General features: G+C 50.3%; 1 long non-coding RNA gene across 1 annotated transcript; it reads right to left on the reverse strand.

Annotated features, from left to right (window-relative positions):
• Positions 1-11: 11 nt before the first annotated feature.
• Positions 12-21708, reverse strand: LOC123603136. The gene is made up of 2 exons (XR_006714756.1): positions 21615-21708; positions 12-303 (listed from the first exon to the last, which is right to left on the reverse strand). It is a non-coding gene; the product is annotated as an uncharacterized LOC123603136 (long non-coding RNA).
• Positions 21709-22718: the final 1010 nt, after the last annotated feature.

Raw genomic sequence — 22718 nt, forward strand, 5'->3', positions numbered from 1 at the left:
ATGACCACACGTTCTCATTCTTAGGTATATACCCCAAGTAATTGAAAACAAATACTTGTACAATATTATCCAGCATTATTCACAATGGCCAAAAGGGACGACAACCTAAATTCCATCAATTGATGAAGGGATAACAAAATGTGGTCTATCCGTACACTGGAATATTATTCAGCCATCAAAAGGGAATGAACTGGGGGCGTCTGGATGGCTCCATCAGCGATTGCCTCTTGATCTCGGCTCAGGTCTTGATCTCAGAATCATGAGTTCAAGTGCCAGGATGTGCTCTTGTGCTGGGTGCAGAGCCTAGTTTAAAAAAAAAAAAAAAAAAAAAAAAGAGGGAATGAACTGCTGATATACGCTACGGCATGGATAAATCTAATAAAACATTCTGTTGAGGAAAACAGCCGGACACAAAAGATCATATATGGTATGATTCCATTTTAATAAAATATCCAGAATAAGTGACAGAGACAGAAAGCAAATTAGTGGCTGCAAGGCCTGAGGGGAGGACAGGATGGGGAGTGACTGCTAATGGGGTAGGGTTTCCTTTTCAGGTGATGAAAATGTTCTGGAACTAAACAGTGGTGATGGCGGACCCCTCGGAAGCCCTCAGCTGGGACGAACGGCCCAGCCAGGGGAGAGACAAGGACTGCTCAGGCCTCTGAGTCAGTGGACTGATGTCAGTTATCTTCGCCGCGGGACCATCTTCCTCCAACACTGTGGAGTATGGCCCACCATGCGGCTTGCGCTTAGAAAAATTACAGTGCATTTTTCTAAACCTGTGTAAGTGCAAACAGCTTGTCTATTATCTTTGTAAATAAATATCTTTGTATCTTCACAGCACCTAGGAAAGGCCTTAAACCATAGGTGCCCAGTATAAGTTTGTTCTTTTCCAAGATTTAGATCTTATCACCCCCCACCCTCACGGAGGGATAAAAACCAGCAACCAGCATATGGGGTGAAGCAAAAAACTGCCGTTCGTACATCTGTGCACCCAACGTTCGTCAAACATGCAGTACATACTAGGCTCTGTGGGCGGGTAGAGCTGGAACAATGTCTCCGTGCCTTTATCAGGGTCCAATTAGGAGACAGAAGCCACACCATCATTGGAATACAGAATGTTTAATACAAAGGATTACTGACAAAGGATGGGTGTAACAAGGGATTCACTGAAGAGACGTAAAGATAATTCTAAACAACATAGGATAGCAGAATGAGGAGCAGCCGCTGGCCCCAGGGCACAGATGGAGCACCCAAGGGAGAGAGCCCACCACCCTGTCCACTGGAGCCAGGGCCGAGATCCAGACCTCGCTGGATGGGGCATGGCCGCGGTATGCCGCCTGGCAGAGGAATGGGGTGCCAGCAGGCCTTGCTGGAAATCCACCCTCCGGAGTGTTGGGAACGCCGCCCACAGGGGGGCGCCATGCCTCAGAACTTGCGGAAAGGTATCTAGAAGGTGCCTGGGGAAAGTTGTCGCCTGTGTGTGTGTGTGTGTGTGTGTGCGCGCGCGCGCGCGTGTGCGTGCTGTATGTGCATGTGCGCGTGTGTGTGAGTTATACGGGATAAGATGGTGTCAGGGAGTATCTTTCTGATAAAATGACATTTGAGCAGAGACCTCAAAGAAGCAAGGTAATGACAATGTAGGTATTGGGTGGGCGAAAGAGAATTCTGAGCAGAGGAAATAGCAACTGAAGAGGCCCCAAAGCCGACCTGGCTGATGCGCTCAAGGAACTGCGAGTAGCCAGGGGTGGGGTGGGGGGGGGGGCCTGGAGCTGGGGAGAGAGCAAGGAGAGAAGGTAGGAGATGTGCTCAGAGATGACATAGGACCTCGAGACCAACAGGGCAACGTTAACTTTCGTTCTGGGTGAAACATGTGCATTTCAAAATAATAAACTCACAAGTGTGTGTAAGGGATTATGGGAGTCTGGAAGCAGGAAAGATCGGCTCTGATTTGGGTGGGGGCTGAGAGGAGCAGGAGATTCCAGAAAGAGTGTCCATAAGCCAGGAGGGAAGACAGCTGGTTGGAGAGGCCTCCCCCAGCCCCTGGAGCAGGGGCTGCCTGCCCTGTCCACGGCAGGCATGCATCAGGGAGATGAGATGCAGATCAGTGCCTCCTGATAGAACTTTCTGTGATGTTTGGAGCTGATCTCTATCTGCATTGTCCAGTATGATAGCCACCAGCCAGTAGGGCTTTTGAGCGCTAGAAAGGTGCCTAGTGGGACTGAGACACTGAATTATTAAAATTTGGTTTACATTTACACTTCAATTGCCGCAAGAGACTAGCAGCTACCACGCTGAAGATTACACGTCCGTGTTGCTTCCATGCTCCATATAAACCGATTCAGCCTCAAGTGAATAGAACTCACCTGGGCGCTAAATAAAGCAAGTAGGACCTTGCCTTGCTGACCACCTCCCCATGCCCCGCCCTGCTGTTTGGTCTGGGCCACACCGAAACTCTCAAGGTCAGCTCATCACCACATCTCATTCTGAATTAGCAGTCGAGAGATATTTCCATTCTACTAAAAAAAAAAAAAATGTTCTCTTTTTACACATAAACCTTGTTCTTTGCCTGCTAGGTTAGTCTCCCAAACATCTGCTCCTCTTATGATAGGAGTGGGAAGGAGCTGGTCAGAACGAAACCCCACGGCCACAGCAGATGGTCTCATCTGACATTAGCACCTACCTTTCCTACCGAGAGCCAAGAATATTCAGGTTGCTAATTTGAACCCAAACAGTGAAGTTCTCTCCCTCTCTCCTTTTTGGGTTCTTATTCTGTAATTTCAGTTTTCAAAAACAAAACCCTTCCGTATGCAAAGTTCTTAGGATGGTTGTGGTCTCCAGCATGTTCCTTGTCAAACAAATGCATTCTGCTTGTGGTTTTAGAGTTTCATAATCATGCCATGTAGGAGTTGTGCTGTGCAGGTTTGAAGGAAGGCTGGCGCAAGGCTGTACGTGAAGGGGATCGGATATGGAGCATTTTTTTTTTAATTTTTTTTTGAATGTTTATTTTTGAGAGAGAGAGAGAGAGAGAGAGAGAGAGCGCAAATGGGGGAGGGGCATAGAGAGAGGGAGACACAGAAGCAGAAGCAGGCTCCAGGCTCCGAGCTGTCAGCACAGAGCCCGACGTGGGGCTTGAACTCACGAGCTGTGAGATCATGACCTGAACCGAAGCCGGACGCTCAATCAACTGAGCCACCCAGGAGCCCCTGGAGAATTTTCGATGAGCGACCAGTGTGAACCAGGGCTCTTCAGCACTACTGACATTTTGGGTCAGGTCATTCTCTGTTGTGGGGCTGTTGTGTGCATTGTAGGATGTTTGGCCGTGTCCCTGGCCTCTACCCACTAAATGCCAGTGGACACCTGTCCCCTGCCCACCGCACCACCATTGAGACAGCAATGTCCCCAGACCTTGTCCCTGGTTCCCTGGGAGGCGGCAGAACGGCCTGGGTTGAGAACCACTGGTATAGATAAAACCGGGATGGGGAGAGGGATGTCGAAGACCTCCAAAGTCACCACCCCCCACCTTGGGGATGAAACCGTTAACACGATGGACCCCCAGCAAGTGAGCATTTCTGTGTCTCTCAGCATAGACAGTGTTGTTTTGGGGTTTCTAAGCTTTAAACAGGAAGAGTACGTTCTGTAAGGTACACATGCCAGATTCTTTTTTTTTTTTTTTTTTTTTTTGCCAGATTCTTCATCCATTGTGTCTTAAGTGTCAGGCCCTGGGGATGTGGTAATGAATAAACATATTCATTAATTCACTCAACAAATATTTATTGCCTACTATGTGTCAGGCATCGTTCTAGGCACTTGGTGGATTAGTCAGAGTACTGCAGAGAAACAGAATTATGTATATAAGGAAAAAAACATATATATTTACATACACCATGTGTAATACCATACCATGCTTGCAAATTCCATATATCGTACTATATTTACAATTCATTCTGCTTTTCATTTTGGATTTCACTCTCCACTTGAGTCCTGCAGTTGGTCTCAGGCAGTTAGCCTCTGCTGGCTCTGGCCGAAACAATTACAAGCATACACACACACACACACACACACACACACAAATACACATACACATATATAGTCAATATATATGGCTATATATGTATATATATATACTATATATACATAGTCCATATATGTACATATATAGTTCTGTTTCTCTGGAGAACTCTCAAGAGATATATGATATGTATAGAGATGCAATGAACCTAGAATATCCAAAACAACTTCGAAAAAAGAATTAAGTTGGGGAGCCAACACCAGCTGTTTTAAGCTAGTGTTAAAGCTATATAGTAAAGTAATGGCATGCATAGTATAGTATAGGAGAGTAAAGTTATTTCTAGAACATAGTAGTACCATATATAGCTATGTGGTGTTGGTGTACAGGTTGACAATGGAACAGAGATCAATAGAATAGAATAGTTAATAGTAATATACCACATATAAAGAGTAACCCAAAATAGATCATAAGCTTAAGTGTAAAACCAAAAGTATACAACTTCTAAAAGAAAATGTACGAGAAAACCCTGGTTAGGCAAAGGTTTCTTAGATATGATACCAAAAGTATAATCCATAAAAGAAAAAAATGGATCAAGTGACTTCATTCAAATTAAACTCTTCTGCTCTTCCATAGATGCTGCTAAGAGAATGAAAATACAAGCCACAGACTGGGAGAAAATATTTGCACTACTTATGTGATAAAGGACTAGTATCAGAAGGTATGAAGAATGCTCCAAAACCCAACAAGAAAAAGAACAACTCAATTTTTTAAAAGTGGGCAAGGGGCACCTGGGCTATTTAGTCAGTTAAGGGTCTGACTCTTGATTTCAGCTCAGGTCATGATCCCAAGGTCGTGGGATTGAGCCCTGTGTTGGGATCTGTGCTGGGCAGGGAGCCTGGTTGAGATTCTCTTGAGATCTCTTGCTGTCTCTCCCCTCTGTCCCTCCCCTACTCATGCACAGGCACACTGTCTCTCAAAAAGAAAAAAAAAACACCAAAAAAAAAATGGGCAAAACATGTGAACAGACACTTCCAAGGTATATGTATGTATATGGATGGCCAATAAGCACATGAGAAGATGCTCAACACCATTAGCGATTAGAGAAATAAAAATTACAGAAAACCATAATGAGATAAGCATGACACGCCTATTAGAATGGCTAACATTAAAAAGACTGACCAACACCAAGTGTTGATGAGGATGCTACTGAAACTTTCAGAGCTACTGAAACTTTCATTCCCTGCTGGTCAGAATGTAGACCGTAGGGCCATTTTTGATATTAATCTGGTAGGTTTTTGAAATTTTAAATACATACCTACGACACAGATTCAGAAATTCCTAGACGCTTACCCAAGGGAAATGAAATACATCCATACAAATGTGTACCTGAATGCTTATGGCATATACCAGCTCTGTTGGGGAATTGGCAAAAACTGGACACAACCGAGATGTCCATCACCAGGCGAATGGACGTGTCCATACAGAGGAGTATTACTCAGCAATGAAAAGGAGCGAGCGTGTCCTGGAAGGGGTGTGTTCTCCAGAACCCTGGGGCCAGGGTTTTAGAGACGGAAGAGCTAGGCCCCTCAACCCTTCCCATGGCTCCCATCTCACTCCGGAAAAAACGACTTCTGCACAATGACCAGACCCTCCACACTGTTCCCTCAGCTGCCTCCCCTCCTTCTCCTCTCCCCTCACTCCCTGCGCTCCGGCCACACTGGCTTTGCTGCTGTTCCTCAGACTCGCTGGGCCTGTTCCCTTTGCCTGGAATACTCTTCCATGGAGAACCACACGGCTCCCTTTCCCTCCTCCTTCAGGTATTTATTTATTTATTTATTTACTTATTTATTTTAAATGTTCTTAAAATTTTTTTTTAATGTTTATTTATTTTTGAAAGAGTGAGAGAGAGCACAAGCAGGGGAGGGGCAGAGAGAGAGGGAGAACCGAGGATCCAAAACGGGCTCCGTGCTGACAGCAGACAGCCCGATGCAGGGCTGGAACCCATGAACAGCGAGATCAGGACCTGAGCTGAAGCCGGACGCTCAACCACCTGAGTCACCCAGGTGCCCCCAGGTCTTTACTTAAATGTTACTTTGCACCTATGGGACACTAAAAGACCTCCAGGTCCTAATTCCTGGGCCCTGCGAATATTCCCTCATCTGACAAAGGGACTTTGCAGATATGGCTGAGGTAAGGATCTTGAGATGGGGAGAGGATCCTGGACTATGGGCGGGGGCGCTCAGTGTAACCTCAAGAGTCCTATGAGAGGGAGGGGGAGGGAGGGCTGCCATAGAAGAGGCAGGTATGGCTTTGAAGAGGGGGGAAGTGGGGGGCACCTGAGTGGCTCAGTTGGTTAAGTGTCTGACTTCAGCTCAGGTCATGATCTCGTGGTTCATGGGTTCAAGCCCACTTTAGGCTCTGTGCTGACAGCTCAGAGTCTGGAGCCTGCTTCGGATTCTGTGTCTCCCCCTCTCTCTCTGCCCCTCCCCTGCTCCCACTCTGTCTGTCTCTCTCTTAAAAATAAATAAACATTAAAAAATTTAAAAAGAAAGAAAGAAGATGGAGGGAGGGGCCAGGAGCCAAGGGACGCCAGGAGCACAATTCGTGAAGCTGAGAGTGGCCAGGCATGGATTCTCCCCTGGAGGTTCCAGAAGGAGCCAGCCTCCCCTCACCTTGACGTTAGCCCAGCAAGACTGATTTGGGACTTCTGACCTTCAAAATTATAAATGGGGAAACGAACAAATGAGGGAATAAATGTGCGTTGTTTTAAGTCACCGGTTCGTGGCACTTTCTTCACCCTGGCAGCCGTAGGAAACTAGTCCGCTATCTTCCTTAACATTTCGGTCCCCATGCCTGGAACTCCTGTCTTCCTTCCCTGCTCCATGCTCCCTCGTGGCCCTGATCAGGCTATAAATTTCACTTATCTTACGTCTTGTGTGTGTCTCCCATAGACTCCAAGGACGCAGGGGTACTTTGTTCTATCCGTGCTGTATTCCCACAACTTGGGATGTAGGAGGGCTCAGCAAACTACGCGTAGAAACGCAGCAGTGGAACATGTATGTACAAGATCTTCATATTCAGAACAGCACGGGAAATAATTTAACAGCAGCCACACGGGCCTTGTTTACGACTGGTCGAGTTTGTTCCATGTTTCCCTTTTCTAAGCCACAAAGCACCGCACATATGGTCTCTGTCCCCTTTGACCGGGTCCACGAGTGCCATCCCCTCCCCAGAAGGAGTTTGTGAGTTTGGTTTGTGTGTTTCCAGGTCATTTCTGATATCTTAACACCCGTGTGCAAGTGTACGTGAGTTATGCCTAGGTCTGTTTAAAATCCATACCGATGGTGGGGCGCCTGGGTGGCTCAGCGGTTGAGCGTCTGACTTGGGCTCAGGTCATGATCTCACGGTTCATGAGTTCACGTTGGGCTTTGTGCTGACAGCTCGGAGTCTGGAGTCTGCTTCAGATCCTGTCTCTCTCTCTCTCTCTCTCTCTCTGCCACTCCCCCAGTCCTGCTCTCTCTCTCTCTTTCTCTCTCAAAAATAGATCAACATTTAAAAAAAAAATCGACACCATGGGACGCCTGAGTGGCTCAGTTGGTTAAGCCTCCGAGTTCGGCTCAGGTCATGTTCTTGCAGTTCATGGGTTCAAGCCCCACATCAGGCTCTGTGCTGACAGCTGGGAGCCTGGAGCCTGTTCGAATTCTGTCTCTCTCTCTCTCTCTCTCTCTGCCCCTCCTCAGCTCCCCAGCTCCTGCTCTGTCTCTGTCTCTCTCTCAAAATTAAATAAATATTTTAAAAATTAAAAAAAAATCCACACCCATGGAGCCACAGGGTAACCCGCCTTTCTCTACTCATCACTGTGTTCTTGAGAGACCCAGGGTGGAGATACGCGTAGGCCTGGCTTTCTTCTTTTTCCCGCTGCACATGCTCCACGACAAGCATACATCACATTCGATTCATCCCTTTCCCTGCTGATGTCTCGGGCAGGGTCTGGGCGGGAAACAGACCAACCACTCAAAGCGAGAAGGAACTGAATGAAGGGACTCTTTGGAAAGGTGTGGGCAGGGCTGAGGAAAACAACCCACTGAGCGGCTTTACCTCTGTCCCCCGTTTCGAATAGTGCTGCAGCCAACGTGTTTGTCCTCCCGCCCACGTGCAGAAGCTCCTCCGAGGTCCCCTGTGAGGGGACTGGCTGGGCCAGGTTATTCTCAGACCCTGTGATCCCCTTGAATCTGGTTTTATGTAAGGAAGTAGGGGGTGACTATCTCGATCTATGAGCGTGTGCACCTCAAAAGGAATTTACCCCGAGTCCCCTCTTCTTGGAGTCGTCCAAGAGGACTGTGGATGGCCTTTCTTCACACGGCGATGTCCCCTACAGATCTGTCTGCATGTCCCTACCGAACAAATTGCAATTCATAGAATGATGTAGGGCAAGGAATCCTGGGCCCAACCTCAGCCCCATTCCTGTGACTTTGTACACGTGTCTTCGTCCATCAGGGTCAGCGACAGCGCAGCCGGAGCCCCACCTTGCCAAGAACCGGTGGGGGGTGGGGGGTGGGGGGCCAGGTCTGCTCGGGGCCCTGGGGAGCGCCTGGCAGGTCCTGCAGAAGCAGTTCTTTTCTGCAGAAAGAACAAAAGTGCCCGCCTTTCTCTCACTTCCTTTTTGGGGCCTGGGAGGGTTGGCCTGTGAGTGGCCAGCTGCTATTTCTGGGCCTCGGCTGCTCTGTGTGAAACCCCAGTCCCTCCCGAGAGGAAAGAGTGGAGGAAGGAGGGGGGTGCCAGGTGACCTTGCCCTTGGTCTGCGGTGCAATGGGCCCAGGTGTGGCGGTTACAGTCTCGAGTAAAACCGACCCTAGAAGGTCGGGACGGTTCTGGCATGGCAGGTTTCCTAGCAGAAAAGCACTGTGCACGTGCTATTCATAGACGCTCAGAATAGAGTGGGCTGCCTGTTGAAGGATGGCATCCACTCTCCCTGATTTTGACAGAAGGGGAAACTGAGGCTCAGGATGTTGAGTGCCAGGTCTGAGGTCACACACTGAGCTTGGGACAGAAACAGGACTAGAACCCAGTGTCTGGACTCCCTCCTCAGGGAATGATAGGGTTGCCTATGTGGAGCAGAGGCGAGATGAGTTTTGAGGGCCACTGAACGTCTTCCCCCTCCCCTAACCACCGCCAGGCTGGTATGGTCCAGAGCCCAGGGTGTCTGTGAGGTGGGGGAGGGAAGGCACGGTTGGGAGGCAGAGAGGATGCTATACCCATCCGGGGTCTCCAGGCCTCCATCCCTCCCTCTCCTACCCACCTTCATGATTCATGTTGGCCTTTTCTTTTTTTAAATTTTTTAATGTTTATTTATTTTTGAGACAGAGAGGGAGACAGAACGTGAGTGGGGGAGGGGCAGAGACAGAAGGAGACACAGAATCCAGAGCAGGCCCCAGGCTCCGTGCTGACAGCTCAGAGCCCGACGCGGGGCCCGAACTCACGAACTGTGAGATCATGACCTGAGCCGATGTCGGACGCTTAACCGACTAAGCCGCCCAGGCGCCCCCATATCGGCCTTTGGTAATCTTTCCTTTTGCACCATCTGGGTCGCTCTTTGGTGTTCCCTGGAACCTGATTTCACTGGAACAAAAATGGCTGTGTGGTATTCCTTCCTTCATTCCTTCTCCCTCCCTGTCTTCTCTGCCTCCCTCCTTCCCTCTCTGCCTCTCTTCTTCCCTGTGCTTGTTGAGCATGTACTACCTACTGGATACCATTCCAGAGATGGTCAGGGCTGTCCTCATTGACAAGGCAAGATTTGAGCCCAGATTTGTAGGAAAGGAGGTCTGACCCAAGCAGCTATCCGGGCAAAGAGCATTCTAGGCAGAGGGAATAGCAGGTGCAAAGGCCCTGAGGCAGGACCATGATCGACATGCTGGACGTGCAGGTGAGTGACTAACGTGGCTCAAAGTGGGTAGGGATCAGGGAGGAGGTCAGAAGTGGTCATCTTCTCCCACAGATGTGGGAGGTGGTGGTGACACAGGTGGGGGAGGTGGTAGTGACACAGGTGTGGGTGGTGGTGACACAGGTGGGGAGGTGGTGACACAGGTGTCAGTGGTGGTTGTGACACAGGTGTGGGAGGTGGTGACACAGGTGTGGGTGGTGGTGACACAGGTGGGGAGGTGGTGACACAGGTGTCAGTGGTGGTTGTGACACAGGTGTGGGAGGTGGTGACACAGGTGTGGGAGGTGGTGACACGGGTGTGGGTGGTGGTGACACAGGTGTGGGAGGTGGTGGTGACACGGGTGTGGGAGGTGGTGACACAGGTGTGGGTGGTGGTGACACAGGTGTGGGTGGTGGTTGTGACACAGGTGTGGGGAGGTGGTGACACAGGTGTGGGAGGTGGTGACACAGGTGTGGGACTTGGTGGTGACACAGGTGTGGGTGGTGGTGACACAGGTGTGGGACTTGGGGATGATACAGGTATGGGTGGTGGTGACACAGGTGGGGAGGTGGTGACACAGGTGTGGGTGTTGGTGACACAGGTGTGGGTGGTGGTTGTGACACAGGTGTGGGGAGGTGGTGACACGGGTGTGGGTGGTGGTGACACGGGTGTAGGAGGTGGTGGTGACACAGTTGTGGGTGGTGGTGACACAAGTGTGGGAGGTAGTGACACGGGTGTGGGAGGTGGTGGTGACACAGGTGTGGGAGGTGGTGACACGGGTGTGGGAGGTGATGACACGGGTGTGGGAGGTGGTGGTGACACGGGTGTGGGAGGTGATGACATGGGTGTGGGAGGTGGTGGTGACACGGGTGTGGGAGGTGGTGACACAGGTGTGGGTGGTGGTGACACAGGTGTGGGAGGTGGTGACACAGGTGTGGGACTTGGTGGTGACACAGGTGTGGGTGGTGGTGACACAGGTGTGGGACTTGGGGATGATACAGGTATGGGTGGTGGTGACATAGGTGGGGAGGTGGTGACACAGGTGTAGGAGGTGGTGGTGACACAGGTGTGGGAGGTGGTGACACAGGTGTGGGAGGTGGTGACACGGGTGTGGGTGGTGGTGACACAGGTGTGGGAGGTGGTGGTGACATGGGTGTGGGAGGTGGTGACACAGGTGTGGGAGGTGGTGACACAGGTGTGGGTGGTGGTGACACGGGTGTGGGAGGTGGTGGTGACACAGTTGTGGGTGGTGGTGACACAGGTGTGGGAGGTGGTGACACGGTTGTGGGAGGTGGTGGTGACACAGGTGTGGGTGGTGGTGACACGGGTGTGAGTGGGGGTGACAGGTGTGGGTGGTGGTGACACAGGTGTGGGTGGTGGTGACACAGGTGTGAGTGGTGGTGACACAGGTGTGGGAGGTGGTAACACAGGTGTGGGAGGTGGTGGTGACACGGGTGTGGGTGGTGGTGACACAGGTGTGGGTGGTGGTGACACGGGTGTGGGAGGTGGTGACACAGGTGTGGGAGGTGGTGACACAGGTGTGGGACTTGGTGGTGACACAGGTGTGGGTGGTGGTGACACGGGTGTGGAGGTGGTGGTGACACAGGTGTGGGACTTGGTGATGACACAGGTGTGGGTGGAGTTGACACGGGTGTGGGAGGTGGTGGTGACACAGGTGTGGGAGGTGGTGACACCGGTGTGGGAGGTGGTCGCGACACAGAGGTGAGTGGCAGCTGCCACATAAAAGTGGGCAAGGTGTGCTCCTTTAGCCCAAAGTGGTTGAAAACGTCCCATGGCCCTGTTAACGGGGCCAAAGTTGGGGCAGACAGTCGGTGTGGAGGGACAGCCAAATGCTGGCCTCGCCCCCACGCGGGGCGTCAGGCCTTCCCTGAGGAGAGGGGTGCCGGCGGGTTAGGGGCGGCCGGGAAGACGGTGGCCGGTGTGAGGCTCGCGCACACAGCCCCTCCCCCGCTTTGGGGAGGTCCTTGCGGTGGGGGAGGAGCTCGAGTTCTGGGGCGTTGGCAGCCATCCTGATCCCAGAGGTGGGTTGCTTCTGGAAACAGAGATCCAGGGCTTCTCCTCCAGGGACAGATAACGACTGGCACCTCGGGTCCCCCTGAAGCCTTCCCATTGGGCCATGAAGCCGTCTTCTCCCTTATTTCTGAGGAAGGGAGAATTGCGTCACTCGTGGTAGTCCACGCTGGGTGAAGAGCTTAACATGCTTCGTCTCGCCCAGTCCTCGCGACGGTCCTGTGAGGTAAGGACCACCGTCATTCCATTTCACAGATGAGAAAACTGAGGCTCAGAGAAGGTATGGAGTCTGCCCAAGGTGTCCCAGCGGCTAGGTGGCGGAGTGCGACTTGACCCAGGTCTGTCCGGCACGGCCTGAGCGGCTGCTGGAATCCTCCCGCACGGCTGGAGGGAGGTCAGAGGTCCAAGCGCTTTGGAAAGTAGTTATGTGACTTGGCAGAATTCGCTAAGGCCGTGCCTACGCCTCCCACGAGCCAGCAATCTCACTCCTGGGTACGTGCCCAGCAAAGTCTCTCCGGGAGCTCTGTGGACTCGGGCCTGCAGGCTCGCCCCACCTCCGCTGCCCGCTCCTGGCCCCCGAGCAAGTCCACAGTGCGCCCTGGGGACCCGGTGGGACCCCAAGGCCTTGCCAGGAGACGTGCCGGGTCCCGCCTTGCCAGTCACAGACCCACGTGAGGTGGGTTTTCTTCCGCACTTGCACCGCAGCCGGCTGCGGGGGCCGGGGCCGGGGTCCCGTCGCCTTGTCCTAAGCCAGACTTTAAAGAGATTCGGGAAAATGTTCAAGGGCTGCTCGTCTCGCTAATTCCCCTTCAATACATACTGACTTCCTCATAACAGTATGTTATTTATCTTGACAAGCCGTGGGTGGAGCTAGAGAGTATGACGCTAAGTGAGAGGAGTCGGTCAGGGAAAGGCAAGTACCATACGATTTCACTCCTATGTAGAGTTTAAGAAACAAAACCCACAGCAAAGGGGAAGAAAAAACTGAGAGAGAGACAAACCTAGGAACAGACTGTTAATTATAGGGGACAACCTGATGGTTGGGGTCGGTGGCAGGGTTGGGATGGGGATGGGATTAAGGAGGGCACTTGTGATGAGCACAGGGTCGTGTATGGGACTGTTGAGTCACCATAGTGTGCCCCTGAGACTAGTATAACACTGCATGTTACCTCCCTGGAGTGATCAACTTAAATTTAAAAAAAAAGAATGAAAAAAAATAAATCAATAGGTAGGTCTTTAACTTCTCAGTTTTAATTTCTGACGCGGTCACTACTGATAGGTGTGCCCACAAACAACAGCTCTCTGGGCTCCTCCACTGGGATCGGGACCAGGCAGGGGTCCCCGGGGACAGATGGCAGGAAACACAGGCCCAGGCTCCCCGCAGGCTCCGAAACCCTTCCTGTCGGGGTCGTCCGTGGTGCTCCTCAAAGCTGTATGGGTCGTGAAAGACGAGGAAAGACCGAGAAACTGTCACAGGTTGGAGGAGACTGAGGAGACAGTGTGCGTTGTGAGGGGGGCTGGATGGGACTCTGGAACAGATACGGGAGAGTCGGGATAAACGGGTGACATGGAACAAAGGCGACAGTTTGTATTGTCGACCCAAGTCGAGTCCAGAGACTGTTATTACACGCTGAGCACAGGCCAAGTGTGTTAGAGTCCCCCGGAAGAAGAGAACCAGCAGGAGGCACATACATAAAGAGAGAGACTTATTTTAAGGAATCAGCTCATGCAATTGGGGGCTGGCAAGTCTAAGATCTGCAGCACAGGCTGGCGGGCTAGAGACCTAGGGAAAGAGCTAGATGTTGCCGTTACAAGCCCGAAGGCCATCTGGAGGCAGAATTCGTTCCTCCTCAGGGAAACTCAGTCTTTTGCTCTTAAGGCCTTCAACTGATTGGATGAGGCCCACCCACTTTGTGTGTGTGTTGGGGGGGGGGGTCATCTGCTTTACTCAAAGTCCACATGTTTCACTGATAATCTCATCCAGAAATACCTTCACAGCGATATCTAGATTAGCATTTAACCAAATATCCAGGCCCTGTGGCTCGGCTGAGTGGACACATAAAGTTAACCATCCCAGCAGGGAGATGGTGGGACTGAGATGTCAGGGATCCAGGTATGGTTCTTAGAAACAGCCCCACCTTCCTTTTGGTTTCTTCCCGGGCTTATCAGGATCTCAATACAGGTTTCAGGTGCCCTGCAACCCAACAAGGGCCTCTCGTACAACGAGGCCCCGAACACCGTGCAAAGCAGAGCCCTTGGAAACGCAGCTCTGTGTGAGACCAGACAGAAAGATCAAAAGGAATGGCCCCCTCCCGCCTCAGACACCCTAGGGTGAGCTCTCCTACCTGGGAGTCGAGTTTAGCACTTTGCTCTCGCGTTGTTGTGCTTAGACCTTTATACAACTCTATGCAGAGTGATGTCCTCTCAGCCAGGCAGTGGACACCCGGAGGACAGAGACCCGGATTGCCTGTCGAGTAGCAGTGATGGGGAGCTCACTCCTCAGCTGAGGCAGCCTTCGGATGGTGCTGACTGAAGGAGTTCTCCTCAAAGTTGCACTAGCACTCTCGCCCCAGGTCCTTCACACCCCATGGAACCTACACAGGATGACCCCCAGGATGGCACCTGGGGCGTGTGAGGACTGTCACTGAGCCTTCTCTTCAGAGGAGGCACAGTCTTGTTCCTCACGACGGACGGGCTCCAGGCTGCTGGGGGCCCTCCTCTGATCACATTCCTGTTCTGGAAGGCCCCTTCCCGCTCTCCACGGGGCCTGGCCAACAGCAGACTCTCGATAATCGTCTTGAATAACAAAGCGAGCCCATTCGAAGAGCTAAGTCGTAGTCCTGCCCAGCGTTCTAAAAGTTCACTTATTCAATAAGTATTTATTGACTTCCTACCATGTGCCAGGCTCCGTGTTAGGGTCTGGGAATAAAATGGTCCCCCAAACAGACGTGACCCTATAAGGGCCCTGGCGGATCCCCCTCAGGCCTCTCTGCTTCCCTGTACCCCAACTTCCAACCGCCAGGGCCCATGGTTCTGACTCCCGGGAGGCTGTCATGGTCATGCTCGCTGCTGAGCAAGAAGGAAGTGCCAGGGGATTGATACGCCCCGGGAACAGCCCTCAACCAGTAAGACTGGTAGGGACTGGTGTGTAAATATCCTGCCCACCCCCCCCCCCCCCGCCGCTTCCCCAGGCACAAGTTTTACACCATTTCCCAGACTTGCCCTCTGGGATTGAGCGCCAGGTGCCCACCATGGCAGCTGGCATAATAACATACTTTCCTGGTTGCTTTTCCTGCCTTGTGTCATTTCCCTACCCCTTACCTGCAATTCCCGAATGAACAACTTGTGCTTCATCTTCCTCTCGGGGTGTGCTTGTGGGGAGGGCAGACTAAGACAGCCCCGGCCCTCACAGGGCTTCCAGCTAGTGAGAAGATGGATAATAAATGGGCCATAACAAATCAATATATAATTTGAAATTACGATAAGGGGTGTGAAGGGAAGAACAGGGTACATATGAGGGGCCAGGTGGAGAGAAGTGTGAATGTACCGCTCGAAGGTGCCAGAGCGCAAGGTCAGGAAAGGCTCCTCAAAGGAAGTGACATTTAAACAGAGACCTGGAGGATGAGGAAAAGGAAACAGCATTCTAGATGGAGGAGAGCATGTGCGAAGGTCCTGGGGCACAAAGACGCTTGGCATAGTTAAGTTACAGGAAAAGAGCCTAACATCTCACTATAGTGTAGTAAGCAAGGGAGAGAGTGGTATGACAGGAAACTAGAGGGCCGGGCGGTATCGAAATCAGGTATTGTCTGGTGAGCAGAACAAGAAGTTGTTACTTTTCTCTCAAGATAACGAGGGAGCTTCCAGCAATGGTAAACTAGATTATTTCAGACCATTCCTCCCGCTGAGAATCCTAGAAGAGCTGGACAAAATTAAAAAGGAAAACCTGTCTATTGGAAGGTACCAGATAACTATCAAGGCAGTGAGAAATTATGGGGATTATGGGGCCAAGATCTGGGAGAGCATGGATGCCCAGAGAGGAGGTGAGGCTGGCTGTCGATACCACTTTTCCCCTCAAGGGGATTACCGACTTGAAAGCAAGGTTTGAGAGGCTGAGAGGTTGAGCAGAGCTTTTTTTTTTAGACTCCGGTAGCTTACTTAGAATTTAGAACCTGCCAAGGAAAGAGTGTTTATTAAACATCCAAAGGTTTGAGTCGGGATCCGTAAGGGCTGTGTGTTAAGAATAAAGATGAAAAGGACACAGACAAGCCCTCATAGGAAATGAATTCCAGCTTCAAGGCATATCAATTCCTGACTCAACTAAGGGGATCTGGGGCTGCCCAGCTAAGGTGATCCCAGCTTAGCTCCCTGCCCAAAGCAAAAGTAAAAAGGAAGACGCCATCAAGTTATCTGTAACTTTTCATACTCAACACCCGGCCCTACAAGAATACAAGATTCGCCAGCAAATCAGGGGAAAACACGCACACACACACACTAAAGAGACGCAAGATGATCTAGATATTGGAGTTATAATATGGATTTTGAAAATAACTGCAATTAAATGTTCAGTGAAGCGGCACATGGGTGGGCTCAAGCGTCCAACTTCCGCTCAGGTCATGATCTCACGGTTCATGGGTTCGAGCCCCGTGTCGGGCTCTGTGCTGACAGCTCGGAGCCTGGAGCCTTCTTCGGATTCTGTGTCTCCCTCTCTCTCTGCCCCTAACCCACTCGCATTCTGTCTCTGTCTCTTTCAAAAATAAATAAACATTAAAAAAATTAAAAAAAAAATTTTTTTTAAATGCTCAGTGAGTTATAGGACAAGATGAGAATTTGGGCAATGAATGGGGACTCTGTAAAAGGGAATCATAAAATGAAACATACTCTTGCCATGTGATCCAGAAATTGCCATCCTTGGTATTTACCCAAGTGAACTGGAAATTTATAAGAACATTAAAAACCTACACATGGACGTTTATGGCAACTTTACTCATAATTGCCACATCTTGGAAGCAGCCTTCAGAGGTGAACGGGTAGATAAACTGTAGTACATCCAGACAATGGAATACTATTCAGTACTAAAAAGAAATGGTTATTAAGCCACGAAAAGACATGGAAGAACCTTAAATGCGTATTAATAACTGGAGGAAGCCAATCTGAAAAGGCTATGGACTGTATGACACAGCTTTATGACATTCTGGGAAAGGCAAAACTATGCAGACAGCACAAGGTTCCGTGGTTGCCAGGAGTGACAGTGGCGGGAGGCATGAGCAGGCAAAGCACAGAAGACTTTGAGGGCAGTAAAACAATTCCGTACGATACTAGAGTCTACACATGCCATTCCACATTTTTCAAATCCCATGGAATGTACATCAGGGTGATCCCTAATGTAAACTGGGCTTGAGTGATGATGACGTTTCAACGTAAATGCACAACTGTAACAAATGTCCCACTTTGATGTGTGGTGTTGATGGTGAGGAGGCTATGTATATATGGGAAGCGGAGTAGGGGCATGTGTGAACTTTCTGTATTGTCTGCTCAATTTTGTTGCGAAGCTAAACTTGCTTTAAAAAATAAAATCTCGGGGCGCCTGGGTGGCGCAGTCGGTTAAGCGTCCGACTTCAGCTCAGGTCACGATCTCGCGGTCCGTGAGTTCGAGCCCCGCGTCGGGCTCTGGGCAGATGGCTCAGAGCCTGGAGCCTGTTTCCGGTTCTGTGTCTCCCTCTCGCTCTGCCCCTCCCCCGTTCATGCTCTGTCTCTCTCTGTCCCAAAAATAAATAAACGTTGAAAAAAAAAATTAAAAAAAATAATAAAAAATAAAATCTATTATTTTTTTAAATAATAGAAGAAAATCAACTGAAGGAAAGGAAAAGAAAGGAAAGGAAAGGCAAGGCGGAAGGGAAGGAAGGGAGTAACAAAAGGAAAGGAAGGAGGGAGGGATGGAGGGAGGGAGGGAGGAATGGAAGGAAGAAAGGAAAGGAAGGGAAGGAGGAAGAAAAGGGAATCAAGTGGAAATTGTGGACCTGAAAAACGGGGTAAGTGAAATTAAAAACTCAAAAAATAAGTCTAATAGTTGACTAGATGCGGCTGCAGGGAAATGGAAGAAAATGGAAGGTAGCTCACAGGAAAATATCCAGGCTGAAGACAAAAAAGAGAAAAGGAGAAAAATGAAATATGGGACATGGTATAAAAGACCTAACACAGGCGTAATTGGAGTCCCAGAAAAAGAGGAGAGAGAAAGTACTGGACAGTGGTGGTGGTGTCAGAAATAATGACGAAGCGTATTTCAAATGAATGAAAAGACATCCAGCCATGGATTTGAGAAGGACTATGAACTCTTAGCAGGATAAATACAAAGAAAACCACACCTAAGTACAGCCCGATAATATCACTGAGAATCTAAGACAAGAAGAAAAAGCTTAGAAGTAGACAGAGAAGACAAAAAAATAGATTTCAGGGCGCCTGGGTGGCGCAGTCGGTTAAGTGTCCGACTTCAGCCAGGTCACGATCTCGCGGTCCGTGAGTTCGAGCCCCGCGTCGGGCTCTGTGCTGACAGCTCAGAGCCTGGAGCCTGCTTCAGATTCTGTGTCTCCCTCTCTCTCTGCCCCTCCCCCACTCAAGCTCTGTCTCTGTCTCGGAAATAAATAGACATTAAAAAAATTTTTTTTTTTTACATAGAGAGATTTCAAGTAGGGCCTGATATAATATCTGATTTACATTTTGAAAAGTTCATTTGCAACTGCTGGAGGAGAATGGGCGGTAGCAGGTGAGTTAGGGGCCCAGCAGAAGGCGAGGCGAGGTGGGTACGAGAGTGATGGCAGTGAGGATGGGAGGGAAGCAGCCATGGGGAGGAGGTTCTGTATTTCGGAGACAGAATAGACCACTTGGTGATGGAAAAGACCCGGGAGGAAAGGAAAGAATCAAGGGTCGTCCCCAGACTTCTGGTTTGAGTCATTCAGTAAACGGTGGTCATTTACTGAAATGGGCAAGAATGGGAGAGGGAGTGGCTTGGGGTATGTTATGTTGAGTAGGTGATTTGCTGTCTCTGAGCCTCATTATCGTCTTTCCAAAGTGGGGTCATACTTGTACTCACCTCAAAGCTTCATGACTACTACTATCATAGACATCCAAGTTGAAGTGTCTGGTCGACAGTTCAGGGCAGGCAGCTGGAAGCAGGATCTCACCATTTGTACCCTGGGGTCCCTGTGTCCTTAGCCGCTTTAGACCCAACAGAGCTGAAACAACTAGGCCAGCCCAGCCATGTGGTTGAGGGGGCCCAAGAGCTAGTTTAACCACCTGTACTGGGGCCAATTTCCCACTTAATCAGGAAAAAGGAGAAAAATACGCTAGCCTTGAATAGTAGCAGGAGATTAAATTCAAATCCTGCAACACAAACGGTCTTAAGTATTTTTTTCTCCTTCGCCCAAAACTTTTTTTTTTTTTTTCAACATTTATTTTATTTTTGGGACAGAGAGAGACAGAGCATGAACGGGGGAGGGGCAGAGAGAGAGGGAGACACAGAATCGGAAACAGGCTCCAGGCTCTGAGCCATCAGCCCAGAGCCCGACGTGGGGCTCGAACTCACGGACCGCGAGATCGTGACCTGGCTGAAGGCGGACGCTTAACCGACTGCGCCACCCAGGCGCCCCTTCCAAAACTTTTAAATTCTGCTTCTGCAATCTGATGCTTGCTAACCTGCCTTATTCCATCTGCATTTATTGTTTTGCGTTTGCTAGCTGCTGGGAGATCAACACTCACCCTCTCTCTTCTTGGAGGGAATTTTCCTGTGAGACTGCGAGGCTGCACCAGAAACTGTGTTTGGTTTTTTTGTTTTCCCCAAGCGTTGATCTGATTCAATTCAATTCAATCCAACTCAGATATATCTGGAGGACTTTCTCTGTGCCAGGTACTGAGGGAGTCCAACGTATTATTTCAATCATTTCTCTGTTCAGTAAACATTTGTCTGCTACTTCTCAAATCCACCCCCGCAGGCCTTTTTCGAGCTCACTGTGCACTCACTGTGGGCTTCCCTGGAGGAACTTTGACCTTCACACTGCCATGTCTCCAGCACCCCTGCACGCAGTAGGTGCTCAATTAATGCTTGTGGACTGAGTGAGTGAACAACTCTGCCTTTGGTCCGACATGTCCTCTCTGAGAGGGTCCGGGGTCCCCGGCAGAAGAACGTCAGGGTCAGGCAGGAGCTCAGGCTCATATTTGGAGCTTGATGAACATTTGTAACCCCAGCCGATCCGGCACCCACTGGGAAGATCATGGGCTCCGGGGTCAGATACTATGGGAGGAAACCTCAGCTCTGCCCATTCTTGGCAATGGGGAAAATGCTCAGTCTCTTTAAGCCTCGACTCCCTTATCTGTAAAACGGGGGCCTTGGTGGCATCTGCCTTATTTTGAGGATGAAGCAATTTAAAATAAAGCTTGTGCCTGGCACATCGTAGTAGTTCAACTAACTATGGTCACTGATTATTCTCCTAATGCCTCCCCCCAGCACACACACACCATTGCCTTCACTGTGGGGCCCAAGCCCCTTTTCCAGCTGATCTCCTACTGTGTACAGATAAGGGATGCCAGAGGCCTCAGCACAGAAATCGGCAGCTAGTCTCCTCCTCCCTCTCATTCATGCAGCAACTGTCTGTTGGGTGCCTTTCACGTGCCAGGCACAGCTCCAGGTACCAGGGACACGGTGATGTCAACATGAAGCCCCTGCCTGCCGTAAGGCCTGCTGAAGCTTACGTTCCGCTGGGGAAGCGGATGATCTGCCAGTAAGCACGTGAACAAGCTCACTCTAAGCAGATGTGAGCGCTCAGAAGGAAATAAACCAGATGAACGTGGCAGCGGGTGATTGGGTTGAGAACGCTGGTCATGGCTGAGTACCTCAGCAGGGAGAACGGCAGGGGCAAAGGCCCTGAGGTGGGGAATGTGTCTGGCTGGTCTCCTGGAGTGAGCAGGGGAGAGAGGTGGGAAAGGAGAGCAGTGATGCAGTGGGACTAGATAGTGTGGGGCTTTGTGCAGGTTCCGTGCCTGGCTTTGTACTTCTAGCCTCCCCCCTGCCCGGGACGTCTGTGAATCAGTGGACTGTGGATGCGAGTGCTCGCTGAGTCACCTCTGCCTCACTGTGGGGCCCAGTCTCATCTTCTCACGAAAGACCCGGTTCACTGATTTTCCTTCCCTGAATTGGTCGCCGCCCAGCAGAAGCCGAAGGAACCAAAATCTTGAGGGCTTTGTTCGTTTTTAATTTCCAACCTTCTCATCCATTCGTTTATTCACTCAACAAATCTTTGTGAGACGTATATGACATGCTGAATATTTTGCTGGGCTCTGAGGACAACTCACAGACCAGCCCAGAGCCTAGAGACTTCAATGCCTCAGCTTTCCCATCTATAAAATGGGCAGGCTGGAACTGACGTCTACGAACTACTTCTCTTCTAGAGTCCGGATGACAGTGGAGACGTCTGTAAATATCTCTGCCCAACATCACATGTACAAGAGAGGGCTTGGAGGGAGAGGCGGAGAGACTCCTCTTGTTCCCAAACTTAAGAGATAAAAGGTCCCCCCCTGTTGAGTCTCGTAGCTCCATTGCCCACCCACTCCGGCTCCGACCGATCCAAAAACTGTAAAAGGTTTAAGAGATGACTGACTCACCTCTCCTTCCTGAGCTGCAGTGAGGAAAGAACTTTAAGCTGCCTTCTCTGTTTGTCTCCTGATCCAGAAACCCGAGTCAGTGGGCTGGGAGCTATTTGCAAGGCTGCACTTTTTGGTTAACAAAAAATTTCTCTGCTCATAGCCAAGGGGAGGGGCGGGACAACCAGAACCCCACTTCTTCTTTTGGTAAGAAGTCACCTTTTCTTCTCTCCGGGAACTGTCTGGGCATGTGGGAGGAGTATGGAGAGGCGATGCTGCCCAGAGGGAAAGGTTTGGGCGCTGCGGGTAGCCCACTTACCAGCTCTATGACCTTAGGCAAGTCACCGTACCTCCCTGACCCTCAGTCTCCTCTTCGGTAAAATAGGAATAATAATAAATAGGTTTCTGAGAGAATTAAATAAAATCTATAAATTGCCTTGTGCATGGTAAGCCAATAATCGGTGACAAGTATTATTAACACAAATACAGGGACATTATGAATCGAGAATAATCGCATTCCCTCCATGATATCCACCTGTTAGCTAATATAGCACCTCACTGGCTTAGGGTGGGCTTCAGGGGCACCAGATGTCTCCACGAGAGTGAATAGTAGTGCATCCCCCCCCCGCCCCCTGCCTCTTGTCACGTTCCTTCCTTCCCAGTGAGTAACTGCAAGCCTTCACGTGGCCCAGCGGCCAATAAACATCGGTGCACAGCCTTGCTGGCCATCAGGAAATGCAAATTAAAGCAACAAGATGCCAACGCGCACCCATTAGATTGCCAGAACATCTGATACCAAATGAAACAGTCTGAGGCCGCCCTATGTAGATCAGAGCTGCGGGGATGGGATAGTGATACCCTGCCAGTGGGAATGAATCTCAGTGTGGCCAGTTTGGCAACAGCTACTAAAATCGGGAAGGTGCATGCCCCACAATTCAGAGGTCCTGTTTGAGAACGTCCCCACTAGAGAGACTTTCACGTTTGCACAAAGAAGCATGCACAGGCCTGCCCAGGATGGCACGATTCATACAGCAAGGAATTGGAAACAACGTAAATGTTTCTCAACAAGGCAGGGACAGAAGACTAAATGAGAATATGAGGCAGCAGTTAAAAGGAATGAACTAG

The sequence above is a fragment of the Leopardus geoffroyi genome, chromosome E1 (genome assembly GCF_018350155.1).
Source record: "Leopardus geoffroyi isolate Oge1 chromosome E1, O.geoffroyi_Oge1_pat1.0, whole genome shotgun sequence".
NCBI classification, from domain to species: domain Eukaryota; kingdom Metazoa; phylum Chordata; class Mammalia; order Carnivora; family Felidae; genus Leopardus; species Leopardus geoffroyi.